At 46.7% G+C, this 24,903-nt stretch overlaps 1 protein-coding gene across 1 annotated transcript in view; it reads left to right on the top strand.

Moving 5' to 3' along the window:
- SLC27A4 (solute carrier family 27 member 4) overlaps window positions 1-24,903 on the top strand; it is a 72,888-nt gene continuing 47,985 nt past the window's right edge. Inside the window, exon 1 of the mRNA XM_040324771.1 lies at window positions 1-179. The gene's annotated coding sequence lies outside the window, so the exon portion shown is untranslated. The remainder of the gene's footprint in view (window positions 180-24,903) is intronic.

Genomic DNA, 24,903 nt, shown 5'->3' with positions numbered 1-24,903 from the left:
ACTGACTACATTCCCCGGGATTCCTCTGTGCGGCGCTTACAGTCGGGAGGGGGCGGAGCTTAACAGCCGCATGACAGGTCAGGGCGCTCCCGGAAAGTCTACACACCGGAGTAAGCAGAGCCGGGGAAAGAGGACAGCGGAGGCAGAGCCAAGGGGGCCGTGTGTGGTGTGTATAGCAGGTTAGTGTGTGTTCCAGTGCCATTGTGACCGGACACAGCAGCTTGAAAATGTTTGTGTGCGGTCTGTATTCTGTGTGTCCTCCCTCATTTATACTGTGTGTTCTCCATACTGTGTGTCCCCCCCCCTCCCTATTGCATACTGTGTCCCCCCCCCTCCTCCTGTATACTGTGTGTCCCCCCCCCTCCCTCTTGTATACTGTGTCCCCCCCCCTCCCTCTTGTATACTGTGTCCCCCCCCCCTCTTGTATACTGTGTCCCCCCCCCCCCTCTTGTATACTGTGTGTCCCCCCCCCTCCTCCTGTATACTGTGTCCCCCCCCCCCCTCCTCCTGTATACTGTGTGTCCCCCCCCCCCTCCTCCTGTATACTGTGTGTCTCCCCCCCCCCTCCTCCTGTATACTGTGTGTCCCCCCCCCTCCTCCTGTATACTGTGTGTCCCCCCCTCCCTCCTGTATACTGTGTGTCCCCCCCTCCTCCTGTATACTGTGTGTCCCCCCCCCCCTCCTCCTGTATACTGTGTGTCCCCCCCCCCTCCTCCTGTATACTGTGTGTCCCCCCCCCTCCTCCTGTATACTGTGTGTCTCCCCCCCCCCTCCTCCTGTATACTGTGTGTCCCCCCCCTCCTCCTGTATACTGTGTGTCCCCCCCCCCTCCTCCTGTATACTGTGTGTCTCCCCCCCCCTCCTCCTGTATACTGTGTGTCCCCCCCCCTCCTCCTGTATACTGTGTGTCCCCCCCCCCCTCCTCCTGTATACTGTGTGTCCCCCCCCCTCCCTATTGTATACTGTGTCCCCCCCCTCCTCCTGTATACTGTGTGTCCCCCCCCCTCCCTCTTGTATACTGTGTCCCCCCCCCTCCCTCTTGTATACTGTGTCCCCCCCCCTCTTGTATACTGTGTGTCCCCCCCCCCTCCTCCTGTATACTGTGTGTCCCCCCCCCCCTCCTCCTGTATACTGTGTGTCTCCCCCCCCTCCTCCTGTATACTGTGTGTCTCCCCCCCCCCTCCTCCTGTATACTGTGTGTCTCCCCCCCCCCCTCCTCCTGTATACTGTGTGTCCCCCCCCTCCTCCTGTATACTGTGTGTCCCCCCCCCTCCTCCTGTATACTGTGTGTCCCCCCCCCTCCTCCTGTATACTGTGTGTCCCCCCCCTCCTCCTGTATACTGTGTGTCCCCCCCCTCCTCCTGTATACTGTGTGTCCCCCCCCCCCCTCCTCCTGTATACTGTGTGTCCCCCCCCCCTCCTCCTGTATACTGTGTGTCCCCCCCTCCTCCTGTATACTGTGTGTCCCCCCCTCCTCCTGTATACTGTGTGTCCCCCCCCTCCTCCTGTATACTGTGTGTCCCCCCCCCTCCTCCTGTATACTGTGTGTCCCCCCCCTCCCTATTGTATACTGTGTGTCCCCCCTCCTCCTGTATACTGTGTGTCCCCCCCCTCCTCCTGTATACTGTGTGTCCCCCCCCTCCCTATTGTATACTGTGTCCCCCCCCTCCTCCTGTATACTGTGTGTCCCCCCCCCTCCCTCTTGTATACTGTGTCCCCCCCCCCTCTTGTATACTGTGTCCCCCCCCCTCTTGTATACTGTGTCCCCCCCCCTCCTCCTGTATACTGTGTGTCCCCCCCTCCTCCTGTATACTGTGTGTCCCCCCCCCTCCTCCTGTATACTGTGTGTGTCCCCCCCCCTCCTCCTGTATACTGTGTGTGTCCCCCCCCCCTCCTCCTGTATACTGTGTGTCTCCCCCCCCCCTCCTCCTGTATACTGTGTGTCTCCCCCCCCCCTCCTCCTGTATACTGTGTGTCTCCCCCCCCCCTCCTCCTGTATACTGTGTGTCCCCCCCCTCCTCCTGTATACTGTGTGTCCCCCCCCTCCTCCTGTATACTGTGTGTCCCCCCCCTCCTCCTGTATACTGTGTGTCCCCCCCCCTCCTCCTGTATACTGTGTGTCCCCCCCCCCTCCTCCTGTATACTGTGTGTCCCCCCCCCCCTCCTCCTGTATACTGTGTGTCCCCCCCCCTCCTCCTGTATACTGTGTGTCCCCCCCCCTCCTCCTGTATACTGTGTGTCCCCCCCCTCCTCCTGTATACTGTGTGTCCCCCCCCCTCCTCCTGTATACTGTGTGTCCCCCCCCTCTCTCCTGCATACTGTGTGTTCTCCATACTGTGAAATGTGTCCCCCCCACTCCCTTCTGTATACTGTGTGTTCCCCCCCCCCACTCCCTTCTGTATACTGTGTGTTCCCCCCCCCCACTCCCTTCTGTATACGGTGTCCTCCCACAGATGTACAGTAATCGAGGATAACCCCTCTCTGCATAGCACTCACACCACCCTTATACACTACATCCTCCATACTCATCACATCATCCATTATGTATACACTGACAGATCTATACAGTATCTCACAAGTGAGTACACCCCTCAGTCACATTTTTTTGTAAATATTTTAATTAAAATAATGCAACACACAGCCATTAATGTCTAAACCGCTGGCAACAAACGTGAGTACACCCCTAAGTGAAAATGTCCAAATTGGGTCCAAAGTGTCAATATTTTGTGTTTTCCAGCACTGCCTTAACCCTCTTGGGCATGGAGTTCACCAGAGCTTCACAGGTTGCCACTGGAGTCCTCTTCCACTCCTCCATGATGACATCACAGAGCTGGTGGATGTTGGAGACCTTGTGCTCCTCCACCTTCCGTTTAAGGATGCCCACAGATGCTAAATAGGGTTTAGTTCTGGAGACATGCTTGGCCAGTACATCACCTTTACCCTCGGCTTCTTTAGCAAGGCAGTGGTCATCTTGGAGGTGTGTTTGGGGTCGTTATCATGTTGGAATACTGCCCTGCGGCCCAGTCTCTGAAGGGAGGAGATCATGCTCTGCTTCAGTATGTCACAGTACATGTTGGCATTCATGGTTCCCTCAATGAACTGTAGCTCCCCAGTGCCGGCAGCACTCATGCAGCCCCAGACCATGACACTCCCACCACCATGCTTGACTGTAGGCAAGACACACTTGTCTTTGTACTCCTCACCTGGTTGCCACCACACACGCCTGACACCATCTGAACCAAATAAGTTCATCTTGGTCTCATCAGACCACAGGACGTGGTTCCAGTAATCCATGTCCTTAGTCTGCTTGTCCTCAGCAAACTGTTTGCAGGCTTTCTCGTGCATCATCTTTAGTAGAGGCTTCCTTCTGGGACAACAGCCATGCAGAGTGCAGACCAATTTGATGCAGTGTGCGGCGTGTGGTCTGAGCACTAGGGATGAGCTCTAGCGTGTTCGCACAGTCCACGTGCAGAGCCCGCAAGGAAGTCGGCACTACGCTGCGCTAATCACAATCAGTGAGACATTGTCCCGATTCACGGCTGCAGAGATCGGGAAATGTTTCACTGCCTGTAATAAGCGCATTGTAGTGCCGACTTCCTGGCGGGCTCTGCACATGGACTGTGCGAACACGCCAGAGCTCATCCCTACTGAGCACTGACAGGCTGACCCCTACCCCCTTTAACCCCTTCAACCTCTGCAGAACTCATACGTCTATTTCCCAAAGACAACCTCTGGATATGACGCTGAGCACGTGCACTCAACTTCTTTGGTGGACCATGGCGAGGGCTGTTCTGAGTGGAACCTGTCCTGGTAAACCGCTGTATGGTCTTGGCCACAATGCTGCAGCTCAGTTTCAGGGTCTTGGCAATCTTCTCATAGTCTAGGCTATCTTTATGTAGAGCAACAATTCTTTCAGATGATCTTCCAGCAGGATAATGAGCTCAAATCATCTCACTACTGGTTTCTTGAACATGACAATGAGATCACTGTACTCCAATGGCCTCCACAGTCACTAGATAGATCCAATCCAATAGAGCACCTTTGGGATGTGGTGGAACGGGAGATTGGCATCATAGACACACAGCCAACAAATCTGCAGCAACTGCGTGATGCTATCATGTCCATATGGACCAAAATCTCTGAGGAATGTTCTACACCTTGTTGAATGTATGCCATGAAGAATGAAGGCAGTTCTGAAGGCAAAAGGGGGACCAACCCAATACTAGCAATATACTAGCATGTATATTCTGTACTGACATCTACAGTCACCATTCATCGGGGTCTGTTCCTTCCATACTGTCCTGTATACAGAGTCCTATGTATATAGAGCCTCCATACTGATCATATACAATACACACCACCCATTCATCATTCTGGTCCTTCATATACATCAATCCTCCATACTGATAATATTATATACCATTTATATTGTCCATACTGACCATACTGACATCTACACACCCCATTATATTGGGGTCTGTTCCCTTATACTGATCATATTATATACCATTTATATTGTGCATACTGATCATACACACCCCATTTATCAGGGTCTGTTCCCTCCATACTGATCATATTATATTCCATTTATATTGTGCATACTGATCATACACACCCCATTTATCAGAGTCTGTTCCCTCCATACTGATCATATTATATACCATTTATATTGTCCATACTGACATCTACACACCCCATTATATTGGGGTCTGTTCCCTCCATACTGATCATATTATATTCCATTTATATTGTGCATACTGATCATACACACCCCATTTATCAGAGTCTGTTCCCTCCATACTGATCATATTATATACCATTTATATTGTCCATACTGACATCTACACACCCCATTATATTGGGGTCTGTTCCCTCCATACTGATCATATTATATACCATTTATATTGTGCATACTGATCATACACACCCCATTTATCAGAGTCTGTTCCCTCCATACTGATCATATTATATACCATTTATATTGTCCATACTGACATCTACACACCCCATTATATTGGGGTCTGTTCCCTCCATACTGATCATATTATATACCATTTATATTGTGCATACTGATCATACACACCCCATTTATCAGGGTCTGTTCCCTCCATACTGATCATATTATATACCATTTATATTGTCCATACTGATCATACACACCCCATTTATCAGGGTCTGTTCCCTCCATACTGGTCATATTATATACCATTTATATTGTGCATACTGATCATACACACCCCATTTATCAGGGTCTGTTCCCTCCATACTGATCATATTATATACCATTTATATTGTCCATACTGATCATACACACCCCATTTATCAGAGTCTGTTCCCTCCATACTGATCATATTATATACCATTTATATTGTCCATACTGACATCTACACACCCCATTATATCGGGGTCTGTTCCCTCCATACTGATCATATTATATACCATTTATATTGTCCATACTGACATCTACACACCCCATTATATCGGGGTCTGTTCCCTCCATACTGATCATATTATATACCATTTATATTGTCCATACTGACATCTACACACCCCATTATATCGGGGTCTGTTCCCTCCATACTGCCCTGTATTCACAGTCCTATGCCTGTAGCCCTCCATGGTAATTTATTTATTGCGCTCTTCATATACAAAAGCAGATTTTCTGTATATACCAACAAGTTTCCGACTTGCTCAGTGTGCAGCATTGAGCAACTGTCTTGAGAGTGACATAGTTGTAGCTTGAAGAAGAGTGTGGCACATTTGACACTGTCGCTGAATACTGAGCTAAAAGAGAAGTAAAGCTTTTTTGGTCATGCTTCTCTTGTGGGTCAAAGGAGCACGCAAACTTTTGATCTGCTGCAACCCAAAATCAGTTGGCTAAAACCCGCTGACATTACAGAGCAGCTCCAGGCCCCGGAAGGATACAGACAATATTGTTGGGATCCACCCAGCTGCCTGATTGACTACTGGTTTTGGCTCTTGGTGCGTGGCTAAGAGCCTGGGCAAGCCACTGCTATCGCCTCCACAGTCCAGTCCTGGAGGGGCAAAGCAGAGTGTGATGACTAACAGTCACTGCTGACTGAGTGATCAGTGGTCATGTGATCACTCGGTTCTCAGTCTTCTACCTGGCAAGGGGACAGCTGCAGCACTGAGGAGAGTACGGATGTGTTTTTTTTTATTTTATTAAACTGAATTGCATGGTTGGAATGTAAAAACGAGCTACTCATTATGGAGAGCCCACCCCACTAGATCGTTCCTTAACCACTTAAGGACCGCCTCCTGCACATATACATCGGCAGAATGGCACGGCTGGGCACATGTATGTCCTGTACTAGTACCCAGCCGTGGGCACGCTCCCGCGACCCGGTCCGAAGCTCCGGGACCAGCGGACCCGATCGCCGCTGGAGACCCGCGATCGGTCCCCGGAGCTGAAGAATGGGGAGAGCCGTGTGTAAACACAGCTTCCCCGTTCTTCACTGTGGCGGCGTCATCGATCGTGTGATCTCTTTTATAGGGGGACACAATTGATGACGTCACACCTACAGCCACACCCCCCTACAGTTGTAAACACACTTCAGGGAACACATAACCCCATCAGCGCCCCCTTGTGGTTAACTCCCAAACTGCAACTGTCATTTTCACAATAAACAATGCATTTTAAATGCATTTTTTGCTGTGAAAATGACAATGGTCCCAAAAATGTGTCAAAATTCTCGAAAGTGTCCGCCATATTGTCGCAGTCACGAAAAAAAACGCTGATCGCCGCCATTAGTAGTAAAAAAAATAAAACTAAAAAAAATGCAATAAAACTATCCCCTATTTTGTAAACATTATATATTTTGCGCAAACCAAACGATAAACGCTTATTGTGATTTTTCTTCCCCCAAAAAATATGTAGAAGAATATGTATTGGCCTAAACTGAGTAAAAACATGTTTTTTTATATATTTTTGGGGGATATTTATTATAGCAAAAAGTAAAAAATATTGCATTTTTTTTCAAAATTGTCGCTCTATTTTTGTTTATAGCGCAAAAAATAAAAACCGCAGAGGTGATCAAATACCACCAAAAGAAAGCTCTATTTGTGGGGAAAAAAGGACGCCAATTTTGTTTGAGAGCCACATCGCACGACCGCGCAATTGTCTGTTAAAGTGACGCAGTGCCGAATCGCAAAAAGGGGCAAGGTCCTTTACCTGCATTTTGGTCCAGGTCTTAAGTGGTTAAATCCAACCGCAAGATTTTCATTAGTCTCTAGCGTTAAAAAGATGGCATTCTCGGGATCCCAGTTATTATTTATTAGGTGATCCCTAAGTACATATGAAAAAATACATTTAGAATCGGGACCAGTAGAGATCAATCTGGTCAATAGAGCAGACAGTAAACACGTTGGTAGGCCTTCAGTAAGGAGCTGTACACACCGTAACCCGTTATCGCATGCTTCTTGACCTGTGTTTATAGTACACATTGCCGCTGTGATAATCGTCAATTGCACCTCAACGCACTTTCAATTTGTGAGGCATTTATAATGAAACTCAATCAGAGGGTGGTGGCGCCGGCACCACCCGGGCCCACATCTTTTGACTGAAAAAATGAAGATGCCAAAGAGCATTGGCATCCAATCAGACGTTAGGATACAACAGGGGACTCGTCCTTCCATGCTATTTAGCGTGAGTTGAGGAATTTGTTATATTTCTTTCATTTAGCCTGTGGGTTTAACAGCAAAAATAATCTACCAGTGTATGGGCCAGCTTAAAGTGATTGTAAAACAGTGTTTAAGTAGATTCTACCAGCCTACGTGACACAGTATGCTCCCACTGGGGTGTCTGGGCTGACAGGAACCGCATATGGAACGCTACAAGAACCATACTCTGAACCACATGGCATTGAATTGTTCTCCTAGTACTCATGTACAGCCATGTTGTTAGTCTGCTTGTCTTCAGAAAACTGTTTGTGGACTTTCGTGTGCATCATCTTTAGAAGAGGCTTCCTTCTGGGATGACAACAATGCAGACCAATTTGATGCAGCGTATGGTCTGAGCACTGATCGTCTGACCCCCCCCCCCCCCACCCCTTCCACCTCTGCAGCAATGCTGGCAGCACTCATATGTCTATTTCCCAAAGACAACCTCAGCATGATGCCGAGCACGTGCACTGAACTTCTTTGGTCGACCATGGAGAGGCCTGTTCCGAGTGGAACCTGTCCTGTTAAACCGCTGTATGGTCTTGGCCACCGTACTGCAGCTCAGGTTCAGGGTCTTGGCAATCTTTTTATAGCCTAGGCCATCTTTATGTAGAGTAACAATTCTTGCAGAGAATCTTCCGGCATGATAATGCACCATGTCACAAAGCTCAAACCATCTCACTACATGACAATGAGATCACTGTACTCCAATGGCCTCCACAGCTCAGTTTCAGGGTCTTGGCAATCTTCTTATAGCCTAGGCCATCTTTATGTAGAGCAACAATTCTTTTTTTTTTCAGATCCTCAGAGTTCTTTGCCATGAGGTGCCATGGTGAATGTCTAGTGACCAGAATGAGAGAGTGAGAGCGATAACACCAAATTCAACACACCTGCTCCCCATTTACACCTGAGACCTTGTAACACTAAGTCACATGACACCAGGGAGGAAAAATGGCTAATTAGGCCCAATTTGGAAATTTTCACTTTGGGGTGTTGCCAGTGGTTTAGACATTTGAAGGCTGTGTGTTGAGTTATTTTGAGGGGACAGAAAATTGACACTGTTTTAGACGAGATGTACACTCGCTACTTTACATTGTAACAAAGTGTCATTTATTCAGTGTTGTCACATGAAAAGATAGAATAACATATTTAGAAAAATGTGAGGAGTGTACTCCCTTTTGTGAGATGCTGTAAATAGTTCCAGGGTCAATGATGTTAAGCAAAACAAGTAGCGTGAAACCAATTTTCTTTTCAGTAGTCTGTAAGTGTGGCATTCCGATGTCTCTGTAAGGGCTGTGTTCTTCCTACTGATCACCAATGCAAAAGGCATTTTTTTTCCCATTAACCCCTTGTGAATTGGTTTTAGTTAGGGATCCCTGAGACCTGAAAATTATTTTAGGGGATTCACAGGGGTAAAAAGTTTGAGGGAGGCTGATGTAAGCAATTGTTCTTTTGTGAGCACTATCGAGCTTCCATAAACAAAGTTGGGAAGGATCTGCAGACTTTCTTTTCCCTTTCCCTTTCCCTTTTGGACTGGAGTTGAGAAACACTGGTCTGGACACACATCCTAGATCAAGTTTTCATGGAACCCTAGGCAGGGCCCACTGCTGCTGCCTAGGGTGCCTGACCACTGGTGTTCCTACTTTCCTCTCCCTGCAGCAACTATCTCCCAGCAGGCAGGCACTCTCTGTCCATACATAGTGTCAGAGGCACAGCGGAGGACTGTGTTTCGACTCTCGAATGAATGGAAGCAAACATCCCCCTGCACGTCTCTGTTGTGTCTGACCGTGCTACAGCCAGCTCTGCCCAGTGACCCTGCACCCCACCCATAGAACCCTGCACCCTACACTATACACCCTGCTCTGAACTCATAGAACCCTGTACCACCCACTATACACCCTGCTCCCAACCCATAGAACCCTGCACCCCTCGCTATACACCCTATGGTCCTTTTGATTTAAAGTTTTTGAGCAGTGGGGGGTGTGTGGCCTGGAGCTGCATGCGGTGAGAGGTGCCCAAGCTGAGCTCCGCCAGCGGTAACTTTCTTATGTGATCCTGACCCCAGAAAACGCAGCTACCGACCTGCTTTCTTGTTACCGAGGTCCCGGTGCAGAGTGGGGATATGTTGTCACCTTGTAGAATGACCGACGCTGCTGCCAAACTCGTGCAATTTCGCTATCAGGATGGACCGGCTCAGGCCCAAGATGGCGGCTCACCGACTGCAGCGCGTGCGGCCGATAAGCGGGAGGTCTTGGAGGCAATAGCGGCTTGCCAAACATCCCTCACTACGAGAATAGAGGAGGTAAAGATCGATATCTCGCCGATCAGGCAGGACTTGCAGCAACTGAGGGACCGAGTTGGGGAGTATGAACAGCGCCTGAGTCATGCAGAGGATGCCATCCCTCAATTACAGAAGTCGTCTGACCAGGCCAGTCGCCTCATTGCCCAACTCCAACAGAAGCAAGATGACTTCAAAAATCGCATAAGGAGGAACAATCTGCGATTTATCGGTCTCCCTGAGGGCGCGGAGGGTGCTAACCTTCCTGGAAGAGCTGTTGATTACGGCCTATGGTCGTGAGGCCTTCTCTCAGTCATTTGTGGTGGAACACGCTCACCGGATGCCCGCCAATAAGCCACCCCAGGGGGCACCCCCTCGAGTCTTTATTGCCAAATTCCTGAATTCTAAGGATCAGGATGCCATCCTCTGTTTGTCCAGAGAAAAGGACAACATACCACTGCACAATCATCAGATTACGGCCTTCCCTGATTTTTCCGTGGAGGTATAACCTCAATGCAGCGAATTCGCGGTTTTCAAGCGGCGCCTGCGAGTTCACCATTTGAAATACGTCATGCTGTTCCTTGCTCGCCTTCGGGTTGTTGGAGAAGACCGGGTCCATTTCTTTGACAAACCCAAGGCTGCCTGCGACTGGCTTGACTGGCTTCACCCCGCCTGAGTTGTGAGTACCACTTGGAATATGCCCTTCCCATCCATTACCCTGCTTTGACTATGGCCCGGGCCTATGATATACTCTAAAGGGACTGCTCTTATGTTTTCACTGTTCAGTTTTTTTGGTTTGAGTTACATCTATTCTCCTATTAGTGCACCCTTATTTAATAACATTGCCGATGCACGGGCCTGGCTAGATCACTGCCCTTGTTTTAATATGGGACCATCTCCTGTTTTAATGCCGCCCGCGGATTTGGGGCTATGCTGCGGTCAATCTCTCCATTTTTATTGCTGCACACGACCGGTGTGATACTGAGTTCTCATTGCAGGCAGTAATATCCCCCTGGAGGATCATTGGAGGAAGCACACCCTTCCCCTGAATGACTATGATTCTCAAGTCTGCTACCCCGGATGGTGTCCTGCTGCTTGTGGGAGCCAGGCTTGTGTCGACCACAATCCTTCTGTGAATTCAGTTCTCTGTTTGGGATTCATGCTTGCAGGAGTTGGGGTGTGTGCAGAGCCGGGTGGGTAAGGGTATTGTTATCACTGTTACTTATATTTTTGGTGTTTTTTTTTTTTTTTTTATGCATATTTTTTCCACGAATACTTACATTGCTAAGCTGCAGTTTAATGTTGCACTAATTGTAGATGTACTTGCATGGGCGTGCTGCGCATCCGGGCATCCAGGGGCTGGTTTCTGGCTTGTTGGAGGAGCGTTTGGGGCTCTACGCCAATGATATGCTCTTGTACCTAACCGACTCGGACCCTTCACTTCAGACAGCTCTCCAAATCATCGAGAACTTTGGTAGGTTCTCGGGACTTACAATAAACTGGGACAAGTCCCAAATCCTTCCTATTGACTTATTCCCCCTGACAAGAGAGCAGACTTGTCTACCCTTAGTTGGAGTGAGTACTCTTAAACACTTAGGAATACAGGTTTCTAGGTCACTAGCGGACTTTATCCCTTTAAATGTGGAACCCCTGATCCCATTTATTAAGTCTAAGATCCAAATGTGGGCGAGATTACCGGTGGGAGTAGCGAGCCGTGTAGGATTGATCAAAATGATACTCCTGCCTAAAATCCTATATGTTCTTTGGCATTTCCCAGTATACATCCCTTTTTAAGTATTTTAAAATTATGGATACGCTTCTCCAATCCTTTGGGGGCCAGGCAGGCACAAACTCTCATGGAAGGCTTTACAATGCCCGACGACACTGGGGGGGGCTTGCGGTCCCAGATATTGAGATCTACTACTTGGCTGCAAAACTTTCCCATTTTGATCACATTGCTAAGTCAGGCAGTTAGATATTTGGCCTTGGTGTCTGGCACTGTGGACTCCCGGTTCCCACATCCCTTTTTTGACATATTGAGGGGGCTGAGGGGCTCGATGGAGTGTTCCTACTCGGGGAGTGTACCTACTGTCACATGTGCTCCATAATGGAGACATTTAAAACTTTTTTGACCAGTTGAAAATGAAATTTAATCCCCCAAATCATATGCTATTTCGCTTATTTCAGGTTTGCCATGCCCTCCATACTCAGTTTACAGCTGCGTATCCCACTCTGCCCTCCCTTAACATACTTGAGGTGACCCTTCGGGACAACCCGCGCCAGCTCATATACCTTTTTTACAACATGCTTACCATGCCCTCTACAACCAAATTGGCATATTCCATCAAACAGAAATGGATGGATGGGGTGGGCGAAATTGAAGATGAAGACTGAGGGGACATGCTAGAGACCCCCAAGTTAGTATCTCCCAAGCTTTCTGACAGGCTTATACAAACATCTAGCTAAATTTTGCCCATCCTGCAGCGATAGGTGCCCCAGGTGCCTGCTTTTGGTTGGTACCTTTGAGCAGTCATTAAAGTGGGGTATACATTGGCAGGGGTTAAGTCAAGCGGCGGAAAAATTAGGTTTAGCCTAGGGCTCCTCAAGGGGTTGCTAGGAGGTCCTTGAGCATGGAGCAATTTCTGCCTCTCAGATTTTTGATATTTTTATGTATCTGTAAGGACACAAAGCCTTGAACATTGAGCCTTATCGGCCGATTCATTAGAAACAGGCTGACATTCAGCCTGTGTGTACGGCACCTGGTCAAAAAGAAGCTGGCCGATCGTCCAGCTTATGTCAAAGGGGCATGACCTAAAAATGTCTGTGGATTGGCATCCGATCAGCGCTCTCAGACAATGGCTGAGGGCGCTGACCAGTGTGTTCTGGCGGGGGGGCACAATAGCTCAGCTGGGTAGATCACTGTACTAACATCAGATTTTTAGTACAGCGGCCCCTCTCGAGCGCTTATGTTTTTTTTTTTTTTCCTTCGTTCGGCCCGCTAGGTTGGATGAAAAAAAATTGCTAGTGTGTACTGAGCTTAATTCTTCCAAAATACCACAAGTGTAAGGAGCATTCTTTCCACGGACCATCACATTTAACCCTTTGCCGCTGAGCATACGCACATATGTGGCCTCATCTTTCGGGGGTTATACCGGGATGATGCCCGCAGCTGCAGACATCAGCTGTGGGCATGAAAGGGTTAATGTATTATGAGTGGTAGATAATCATTTTTAGCAGGAGTTGCCAGAGACCGGAAAATTATTTCAAGGGTTCCTCTGTTGAGTAAAGCTGTGCTAGATATCATGACAACGGTAACATGGTCTGCCGGGTGTGGTGTGAGCCAGGTTCTGTTCTTGGAGAGTTGTTTGAATATAAGAAACCTTTTGCCTACTGTGATAATGTTATCTTTGAGATGACTAGGTTAGTATGCTGGGTACATAAACAGATTATTTTCATTCAGCTTGCGGGCTAAATGAAAATAACTGAACATATTTCCCCAACCACGCTCTACAGTGGGGATGAAGGCATTTCCAACTGCGGCTATTGGATTGACTGCAATCGTCGTTGAGCCGACAATTTACTGCCCCGTTTTTATTTTTTTGTTCAAGGTTGTGGGACAGAAGAGGGCTGACAGGGCCATCCACTTGGCCGGTTCATTATAACAGGTAAAAGATTGACTCCAGCTATGCATCCCCGTCCTACTCTTTGTACTCCAGCTATGCTTCCAGAGTTCTAGTTTCCCCGTCCTACTCTTTGTACTCCAGCTATGCTTCCAGAGTTCTAGTTTCCCCATCCTACTCTTTGTACTCCAGCTATGCTTCCAGAATTCTAGTTTCCCCGTCCTACTTTGTACTCCAGCTATGCTTCCAGAATTCTAGTTTCCCTGTCCTACTCTTTGTACTCCAGCTATGCTTCCAGAATTCTAGTTTCCCCGTCCTACTCTTTGTACTCCAGCTATGCTTCCAGAATTCTAGTCTCCCCGTCCTACTCTTTGTACTCCAGCTATGCTTCCAGAGTTCTAGTTTCCCCGTCCTACTCTTTGTACTCCAGCTATGCTTCCAGAATTCTAGTTTCCCCGTCCTACTCTTTGTACTCTAGCTATGCTTCCAGAATTCTAGTTTCCCCGTCCTACTCTTTGTACTCTAGCTATGCTTCCAGAATTCTAGTTTCCCCGTCCTACTCTTTGTACTCCAGCTATGCTTCCAGAGTTCTAGTTTCCCCGTCCTACTCTTTGTACTCTAGCTATGCTTCCAGAATTCTAGTTTCCCCGTCCTACTCTTTGTACTCTAGCTATGCTTCCAGAATTCTAGTTTCCCCGTCCTACTCTTTGTACTCCAGCTATGCTTCCAGAGTTCTAGTTTCCCCGTCCTACTCTTTGTACTCCAGCTATGCTTCCAGAATTCTAGTTTCCCCGTCCTACTCTTTGTACTCTAGCTATGCTTCCAGAATTCTAGTTTCCCCGTCCTACTCTTTGTACTCCAGCTATGCTTCCAGAGTTCTAGTTTCCCCGTCCTACTCTTTGTACTCCAGCTATGCTTCCAGAGTTCTAGTTTCCCCGTCCTACTCTTTGTACTCTAGCTATGCTTCCAGAATTCTAGTTTCCCCGTCCTACTCTTTGTACTCCAGCTATGCTTCCAGAGTTCTAGTTTCCCCGTCCTACTCTTTGTACTCTAGCTATGCTTCCAGAGTTCTAGTTTCCCCGTCCTACTCTTTGTACTCCAGCTATGCTTCCAGAGTTCTAGTTTCCCCGTCCTACTCTTTGCACTCCAGCTATGCTTCCAGAGTTCTAGTTTCCCCGTCCTACTCTTTGATCAATCTATCCAAAACAGATTTTGCACTTCCGGGTGCACAGTGGTGTATTTAGTCACCTGAACTTTTGATATCTGTTGGGTTATAATGATAAAATCTCCAGGCATGACCTTCTGTGATCATGGAACCTGCTCCTGCAGTTGGCAAAGTTTATTGGATTGTTTAGTGTGTTAACATGGTTTATGGAGCTATGCCCAACCAGGATGTGTCTTGTACACAGTGTACTTCACATTATTCCACTGACAAAATAGCATTTTTGTGATCATGCATTGTTATTATCTTTTCACAAGGTAATGCTTTGTAAACCTTGGACTTTAAAAAGGGTTTCTGCATGTGTTCCCAATAGTGCTTAGAGGCCATAGATAGCTGCTGGCCCTGCAAGTTTGTTCCCGCACCTTGAATATTGGTAACTGCTTTTTATCGTTGACCAGGCATACACATCAAGTAGTATTGCATATGTGGGTCAAAAGGAGAGATGGGTGCAGCAAGCTCCAGGCTGTCCGTCCAGGACCATGGCAAGCGAGCTTCCAAACCTATTTGTAAAAGGCCTGTAGGACAGGTGACACAGGACATAACTCTTAATACCTGGCTGCTCAGACAGACAAAGCTGATAGTAGAAGTCTAATGCCGCGTACACACGATCGGAAATTCTGACAAAACCGTGGATTTTTTTCTGATTGAATGTTGGCTCAAACTTGTGTTGCATACACACGGTCACACAAATGTCGTCTGAAATTCCGAACGTCAAGAACGCGGTGACGTACAACACTACAATGAGCCAAGAAAAGTTCAATGATTCAGAGCTTGCGTCGAATTGATTCAGAATTGCATACAGACGACCGGAATTTCCGACAAGAAATTTTGTTGTCGGAAAAATTTCGAACCAGCTCTCAAACCTTTGTTGTCAGAAATTCCGACAGCAAATGTCCGATGGAGCCTACATACGACGGTCGGAATATCCGACCAAACGCTCACATCGAACATTTGTTGTTTTGGAAATTCCGACTGTGTGTACGCGGCATTAGGCTGCCTACAGACCTTAGGGACCTGAGGGCCACAGGTGTTTTTTGGTGCTTCCTATGTGGTCCTTGGGCAGTGTTTTCTTGCAGTTTCATGTCTCCTTGTCTCTTGCAGCTTACCCTCATACAGGTCTCCAATCTGTCTATTACAGTCTCCAACCATCTCTCGTAAGTCCGTGTTCTCTGACAGTCTCTTGTAGCATTTTATACATTTTTATTTTAATATTACAGCTATTTGTATAAAGCCATCAATTTACGCAGCACTTCTATATAATATTATTCTAATACAAGATTTATACAGCGCCAACAGTTCACATCACTTTACATGAGGGCAGACAGTACAGTTACAATACAATTCAATATAGGAGGGATCGGAGGGTACAATAGGTAATAACTGTGGGGGATGAGACATTGGAGAAAATCAAAGTACAGTTGTTAGGTGGAGGCAGGATAGGCTTCTCTGAAGAGGAGGGTTTTTAGGGATCGTCTAAAAGCAAACCGAGTAGGAGATAATCAGACAGATTGGGGTAAGGAGTTCCATAGGATGGAAGAGGCTCTGAAAAAGTCCTGGAGGCGAGCATGGGAGGGGGTGATGAGGGAGCTAGAGAGCAGGAGGTCTTGGGAGGAATAAAGAGAAAGATTTAGGTTGGTATTTTGAATGATGTAGGCTAGAGCTGCACGATTCTGACCAAAATGAGAATCACGATTTTTTTTGCTTAGAATGAATCACGATTCTCTCACGTTTCTCATGGCGTAAAATCTTTTACATGTATACAAAAAAAAAATGGGCTAACTTTACTGGCTATTTTTTTTTTTTAATTCATTAAAGTAATTTTTTCCAAAAAAATTGCATTTAAAAAGACTGCTGTGCAAATACAGTGCAACATAAAATATTGCAACAACCGCCATTTTATTCGGGTCTCTACTAAAAAAATATATAATGTTTGGGGGTTCCAAGTAATTTTCTAGCAAAAAAAAATAATGGCCCAGATTCAAGAAGCAATTGCGCCTGTGTAACCATAAGTTACACGGCGCAATTGCTTACTTGCTATGGTGTAACGAGTGCTCCTGATTCAGGGACCTCGTTACACCGACTGCAGGCTAAAATCTGCGCGGCATAAGGCTCTTATGCCACGCAGATTTTAGGCTGCATTCTTGCGTGGGTCGCTAGGGGGCGCTCCCATTGTGATCAGCGTGTAGTATGCAAATTGCATAATTGCATAATTCACAAACTTGCGCGGGCCCTGCGCAAGCCAGGTACGGAGTTTCCGTACGGCAACTTTAGTGCAAGGCTGCCCCTTCTAATAGTAGGGGCAGCCAATGCTAAAGTATACCCGCCGTTCCCGCGCCCTGAAATTTGAATTTCACGGCGTTTGCGTAAGTGATTCGTGAATGGCGCTGGACGCCATTCACGTTCACTTTGAAGCAAATGACGTCCTTGCGACGTCATTTGCCGCAATGCACGTCGGGAAAGTTTCCCGACGGAGCATGCGCTCTACGCTCGGCGCGGGAGCGTGCCTAATTTAAATGATTCCCGCCCCCGGCGGGATCATTTAAATTGCGCGCGCTACTGCTCCGTAAATCGAGGGCAGCGGCGCAAATTTGCGGGGGCGTAGGGCAAAATCGTTGCCCTGTGCCTCCGTAAGTTAAGCGCAAAACTATGCTGAATCTGGGCCAATGATTTTAACTTGAAAAGAGCTGTCAGAAAAAGGTTTGGTGTTTAAGTGGTTAAACGTTCCCTAATTTACATACAGAAGTTTATTCCTTTGAAGTGATACAATGTTTAGACTTAAAGTTCCACTGATAAAGAATGTTTTTTTAAAACTTGGCAGGCTGCCCAGACTGACTTTTGGCTGAGAGCAGACAGGAAATTCTTTGCATACCAAAGTGCAGAGAGAAAATTCTTTTCATGTCAAAGATCGCAAAACCCTGTGTCAAGAATCGCAACGGGAAAAAGATTGCGATAACGATTCTTGACGATTAATCGTGCAGCTCTAATATATATATAGAACATGTTTTAAAATGTTCCTATTGATAAAAAAAACGGCGTCTGTGTCGAAGTCCATGGATCAAAAATCCACGCATGCTCAGAATCAAGTCGATGCATGCTCGGAAGCATTGAACTTCATTTTTCTCAGCACGTCGTAGTGTTTTACGTCACCGCGTCGGATTTTTGACTGATGGTGTGTAGGCAAGACTGAGAAAAGTCAGCTTCATCGGATATCCAACGAAAAAATCCATCGGATTAGATTCCATCAGATATCCGATCGTGTGTACAATACATTTTATAATATTCAAATCACATCAGTCCCAGCTCTTAAAGCGGAGTTCCACTTGTTTGTAAGCATCACATGCGATCCAATTCCTGTCCGAATCCACAGTTCGCCCTGCGATCGGCAAACCGATCTGTGGGTGTCATTAACCTTGTATTGCCACCTGCAGCGGTTCGCAGAGGGCAGTGAGAACTGCCTGCGGGCGAGATACGATGCTGGAACCGCACTGGTTCCCACATGACTACAGTGTGAACCCAGGCTCAAAGAATTGCCTGAAAAGCAGATAAGATATCCAACCCCAGCACAGTAGCAAGCTTGACTGACTGACCAGCTTTGGAGGCTGTAATTGTTGACTGACTGTACACATCCCATTCCATTCATTCTTTACTGATCACTGAACAATTACAGGCTTCAGAGCTGCTCATACACTTTGCAATCTGATGTTTCTCTTTCTAAAGTGGTATTAAACCCAACATCAAAAAGGTAATGTATTACAACTTGCCAATCAGATGTGGTGGCTGCGTTCGTTTTTTTGTTTTTTTATCTAATGGATGATCTGGCCAGTAACACACCTCTTGTATTGGAGTGCCTATACTAGGAGCGACAGACACCTTTTGGACAGCAGCATTGGCAGTCTGGGGGGGAGGGGAGTGTTAGGTGTACTAGCAGGCTTAGATACACTAACAAATTGAAGCTAAACTCCAAATATGACTTGCTAAACAATTGCAGCAACAGATTTGTGTTCCTTTTGGGGGGAAAAAGTCTTTACAGAAAATAAAAATCTGACCATTGTAGGCACCCCTGTCGGTGGTAAACAGCTTGTGTCAACTCTCAAACTGCTATGTTGGCAGGACAGCTTGTTCTTTTGAAATACCACAGACTTTCTTGCTAGATCACCAGGTGGAAAGAAAAAAAAAAAGGCCTAAAAAAGGTAACATCTGAACATTGGTAAGCTGCGTTATAATAAATGTTTGATTTGGAGCCGAATACCCCCTTTAGTATTAGAGCCTACCTAAGTACATACAGAGTCAATTGTTGAGGTAGGACTATTACATAGTTTAACCCTTTCCCGCCAAGCGTACGCATATATGCGTCCTCTGCTTTCAGGGGTTATACCGGATGATGCCCGCAACTGCAGGCATCATCCTGGTACCGTTGTTTAGAGCCGGCGATTGGCTATCCAGGCATAACAACCGATGCGGCTAAAAGCCGCTCGGTTTTTATGCCGGAGGAGCGGGAGGGGACATCCCCCCCCCCTCTCGCCGCTCTGACCGGGCCTCCCGTCCCACCGGGAGACCCGATCCTCGATCCGGCACCTCCAGTGTCCAGGCGCAGACTGAAACAAAACCATAAACGGCTTTGATTCAGTCTCCGCAATGTAAACACGGAAGCGACGTCATGACGTCACTTCCGGGTTTCTCGGCTACCAATGGCGCCGGATTTAAAAAAGTACACAGTATTCGTTTTCGGTGATCTGAATACTTTGAAGTGCAAAGGAGGGATCGGGGCTCTTTAGACCCCCGATCCCTCCATAAAGAGTACCTGTCACCACCTATTACTGTCACAAGGGATGTTTACATTCCTTGTGACAGCAATAAAAGAGATCAAAATGTAAAAAAACAAAAAAAAAAACACAATTTTAATATTATTAAAATAAATTAGAATTGTTTTATTTATTTTTTTAAAGTGCTTCCCTCCCCGCGAGCTTGCGCAACAAAGAAAACGCATAAGTCGCGCCCGCATATGAAAACGGTGTTCAAATCACACATGTGAGGTATCACCGCGATCGCCAGAGCGAGAGCAATAATTCTAGCACTAGACCTCCTCTGTAACTCTAACCTGGTAACCGTAAAAAAAGTTTAAATCGTCGCCTATGGAGATTTTTAGGTACCGTAGTTTGTCGCCATTCCACGTGTGCATGCAATTATAAAGCGTGACATGTTTGGTATCTATTTACGCGGCGTAACATTATCTTACACATTACACAAAAAAATTGGGCTAACTTTACTTTTTAATTTTTTTTGTAATTCATGAAAGTAAATTTCTCCCCGTTTAAAACACCGCCGCACAAATACCGTCCGACATAAAATATTGCAAAATATATATATATAATGTTTGGGGGTTCCAAGTCATTTTCTAGCAAAAAATTTGGATTAGGTTTAGGCATGAAAGGGTTAAGGCTGCATTCACACCTGAACATTTTCAGCTCATAAAACGCTCGCAAAACGCCTAACAATCAAAATCTCATTAATTTCAAAGGCACCTGTTCACATCTGAGGGTTTTGTCACCTGAAACAAAACGCCCTAAACTCAAAAAAGAACATGAGCTTCTTTGGGGCAGATTACAGGCGTTTTTCTCCCTTTTACATTGGTGACCTGAACAAAATTGCGGCAAAATTGTTGTAAAAACGTGCGACTTTGAAACGCTCAGGTGTAGATGCAGCCTAGAGATTGAATAGAGATATCACATTCAGAGTCCTGGTTCATACTGGTGAAATGTGGGAAACCCTGCGATTCCTGGTCGGTTCCCGCATCGCAACTGAATCGCACACTGACATCTGTGAACCGCTGGGGATGCCGATGTAAAGTCAATGACACCCCCAAATCAGTTTGCAGCACGAAGCATAAAGTGGTACAGGAATTGGATGGCATGGGTGTGAACATCCATGCCATCCGATTCCAGTGCGGACCAGAAAAAGGGTCCTGCACCATTTTGGTGCGAATGTGATTTCAGCCATACAATTTGGCTGAATTTCATTGCACAGACATCCCATATGATGTGCACAGCAATAAGGTGCGAATCGCATGCGATGCCTGTGATCGCAGCAGTGTGAACCCAGCCTGAAAGGTGTATGGCCAGCTTGGCAGCAAACTGAAAGATTCCCCCCACCCGTTTTTTTACCTTTTCACCTCTTGGAAATTGTTCTTTGCCCTTTTTATTGTCATACTGTGATTGCTCAACTGATCATCGTTCCGGTATCGGAATTCCACGCGTAAATTAGATTACGACCTTGGTAGGTGTTCATCCTCTTTGACACAGAGTTGTGCTAATAAGGTTCAATGAGATTTTGATCTTAAGTCTAGATCTCTTTTGTAGCACAGGTCACTGGTCCCATATACTTGGGTAGGATTAACCTCTTCACACCCAGAAGCACCATGCCTGAACATTGGTGTAGTTGGAGCTCAGTGTGTAAGAAGTGAATGTGGGCGAGTTTTGTCCTGCAGTGACCCGCTCAGCCGAGAGCTTCCTCTTACATCTGTGTCTTCATGTCATCACCTCTCCCCTCGTTCCCCCAAGTGGCGGCTTGTTACAGCGTGACCCCCCGGGCTCTGATTCATTAACCTCCGTCTGTGGATGTCACAATATTGTCACACTTCGCAAAACCACGTTGAACCCTCACCTAGTTTTTTGAGAAGCTGCTCAGCGTCATCTGAAGTGAAGCTCTGGATAAAAATAGTCCCAAATGTTTACCAGTTATAATAACAACATGTATTTTTAATCAGTTCTATCGGAGGGATTCATCTGAAAGTACATTTAACAAATATTAATGAACCTTTTATATAGTCGGCATGGAAAAAATGACCAAATGTTTCTGTAAACAGAATAATACTTTAAAGATGTTTTAAACCAGAAGTCAATACTTTATTATATTGTAGCTTATTATTCGATCTCATGGCTGCATTCAGGTTTTTTCTTTTCCATTTCTTTTTTTGTTCGCCGCTAGTAAGGCCCCATTTACACTTGTGCGACTTGTCATGCGTCTGGACCCCAAAGTCACGTGACAAGTTGCACCCCATGTTTCTCAATGAGTACTGTTCACAGCTGTGCGACTTAAAGCGGGGGTTCACCCTAAAAAAGGTTGGCTATCTATGGAAAACTGGTGATGCGCTTTATGCGCCATGGGAAGATTTTCACCAGACGTCAATCAGCTAAGCTTTCAATAGGAATGCCCAGTCCCGCGGGAATCAGAACCCAGAAGCCTGGGCGAAAATAACAATTAAACGGTACGTACGGAGAGAAAAAAAAAAAAGACCAGCATACTGTTCATGTCGGCAGTATGCTGGATTTAATGTTATAATTTTTTTTTTTTTAGGGTGAACCCCCGCTTTAAGTCGCACAGCTGTGAACAGTACTCATTGAGAAACATGGGGTGCAACTTGTCGCACTCGACGTTCTCTTCGCTGCTCAGCCTGGTCGTAGATTGGCTAGAGTGGATGGATTGAAAGCAGCGCATCCATTGGCTCGTGCTTCTGTCAATCACATCCAGTACTGCGGCGCGCCGGGCCCGAGTGATGCAGTGAGCGGCTATAGCTGCCGGTTGTATCACGGGATCGCACCCGCAAGAACTTGCCACCATGCAAGCTCGCATGAAGGTGGAAAGTTCTTGCGGGAAGGTCCAGAGACAGCCGCTGAGGGACCCCAGGAGACGCGGATCGGGGCCACTGGAGCTGCACAGTGGAGGTAAGTATAACATGATTGTTATTTAAAAATAAAATTCACTTTACAACCCTTTTAAAGTTGCAGTGACTTTAACATGGTTCTTGCACTACTTTGATCCAACTTTAATGCGACTTGAGGGCCATGGACTTTAATGAAAACCCTCAAAAGTCACATTAAAGTCGCACCTGCATGATATACATGCGACTTGTGAAAATAATGCTGGCAACGGGAAAAATAAATAAAAAAACAGCATGAGTTGTTAAAGACGAGCTGCGACCAGGCGTCTGCATTGTTGGATACATCTCGATTTACCTTTCTGCTTAATTGACACCTGTCATGGGTGTCTGATCAATCTGGTGAGTAGGATGTTTGCCTAAAACTGGTGGAAAACGGTACTTTCTATTTCCTGTCACTGAATTTATTTATCGCTGCGCACTTGATTTATACACATTTGAGCGCTGTATAAAATTTTATTATTTTCATTAATTTATTCATGACCTTTGGTTATACTACGAGCTGCTCTAGAGTGATTTGATAAGTTTTATAATTATTGTATCCAGGGTGCGCGGCTCAAAGGTTCCACCTTTCATGTTACTTATTCTTCATACAGTGTTTGAATCGGTCGATCAGTTTTTGAAAAAAATTGATAAAAATGCCATAAAACTATCCCCTATTTTGTATATTTTTTGGGGATATTTATTAGAGGTCGACCGATATGGGTTTTTCTCTGGCCGATGACGATATTTGGAAATCGGAGCGGCCGATGGCCGATATGTGTTGCCGATTTTTGCAGACGATATTTTAGGCCGATTTATTTTTTTATTTTTTTCTCATCAAAAAACCTAGGGTGGAGAGGTGGGGAGGAGATAATTGTTTAGGGTGGAGAGGTGGGGTGCAGCCTGTCAGTGCCATATCAGTGCCCATCAGTGCTACCTCATCAGTGCCCACCAGTGCAGCCCATCAGTGCCACCTCATCAGTGCCAACCAGTGCATCACCTCTTCAGTGCCAACCAGTGCCCACCAGTACAGCCCAATGTCAGTAATTTATCAATGCCCACCAGCCTAGCACAAGACTCCATTCGTCCCTGACGTGCTGCCCCGCCTCTGCCTACAATCCCCAGAATGCAGAGCGGGCCGGTAACAGCCAATCAGCGGTAACTGCCGGCCCTCGCTGCATTCTGGGGTTTGTAGGCAGAGGCAGGGCGCGCAGCAGTCAGGGGACGTTTTTTTTTGCAGAGTGGAGGATGTCGGCAGCGGCGGCCGCCGATTGGCGGTTACAGGCCCGCTGCCGACTTCCTAAAACTAAAAAAAAAAAAAAGTCAGCAGATGGTAGCGAGCGGGCCCCTCCTCCTCTGGGTGTAAACAGAGGGGAGGGCCGCCACGCTGGGTGTACCAAGATGGCCGCGGCTCCGGAGCTAGGCCAAAGCCGCGGCCTTTCCTGATGCTGTGACCGCGGCGGCAATCCGCGACTCCGCGGATTGCCGCCGCGGTCACAGCATCAGGAAAGGCCGCAGCCTCGGCCTAGCTCCGGAGCCGAGGCACCGCTAACGGCCATGTTAAATATCGGCCTAATTTGGATGGAAATCGGCCGATGCCGATTTCTCCAAAACGGCAAAATATCAGCCGATATATCGGTCGACCGATAATATTTATTATAACAAAAAGTAAAAAATATTGTTTTTTTTTTCCAAAATTGTCGCTCTATTTTTGTTTTAGCGCAAAAAATAAAAACCACGGAGGTGATCAAATACCACCAAAAGAAAGCTCTATTTGTGGGGAAAAAAGGATGCCAATTTTGTTTGGGAGCCACGTCGCACGACCGCGCAATTGTCAGTTAAAGCGACGCAGTGCGGAATTGCAAAAAGTGGCCCGGTAATTGACCAGCAATATGGTCCGGGCTTAAGTGGTTAAATAGGAGTTCACGTTGGAAAGTCTACTCTCTATCTTGAACCCCCCGCCCTGGTCCTGGGTTTGCAGAGGACCCAGGGCCATGAGTAGAGAGCAGGCTCTGTAGAAGCTGGGCAGCCACCAACAGGACAGTGCGCTTATCGGATGGTCTATGGATAACACTGCATTCCATTAGAACCAGCAACAGGGCAAATTGGCTCCTCACAGCAGATGCATGGACCAGAGTTTCCACTTCTGGAGCCCCAGATGAACAAAACTGTTATACGGTTTAATGCTTTAGCTTCATTCAAAAACGGAGATATCTGCATTTGGTGGGCTGACTTCTGAAGTGCCGAGTTTAGGAGTTGAAAGAAATGAATGAATGAGGAGGTTGGCGGAGAAAGGCTGCCTAAGCTGGGTGGCATTGATAAAAGCGGCATCCTCCATCCCCCAAGTTTCTGTTTCATAAATGATCCTTTTGAAGGGAAGGTGACAAATAATGCATTGACTTTAAAT

The sequence above is a fragment of the Rana temporaria genome, chromosome 9, assembly GCF_905171775.1.
Source record: "Rana temporaria chromosome 9, aRanTem1.1, whole genome shotgun sequence".
NCBI lineage: Eukaryota > Metazoa > Chordata > Amphibia > Anura > Ranidae > Rana > Rana temporaria.
This window is presented reverse-complemented; position numbering and strand designations above follow the sequence as displayed.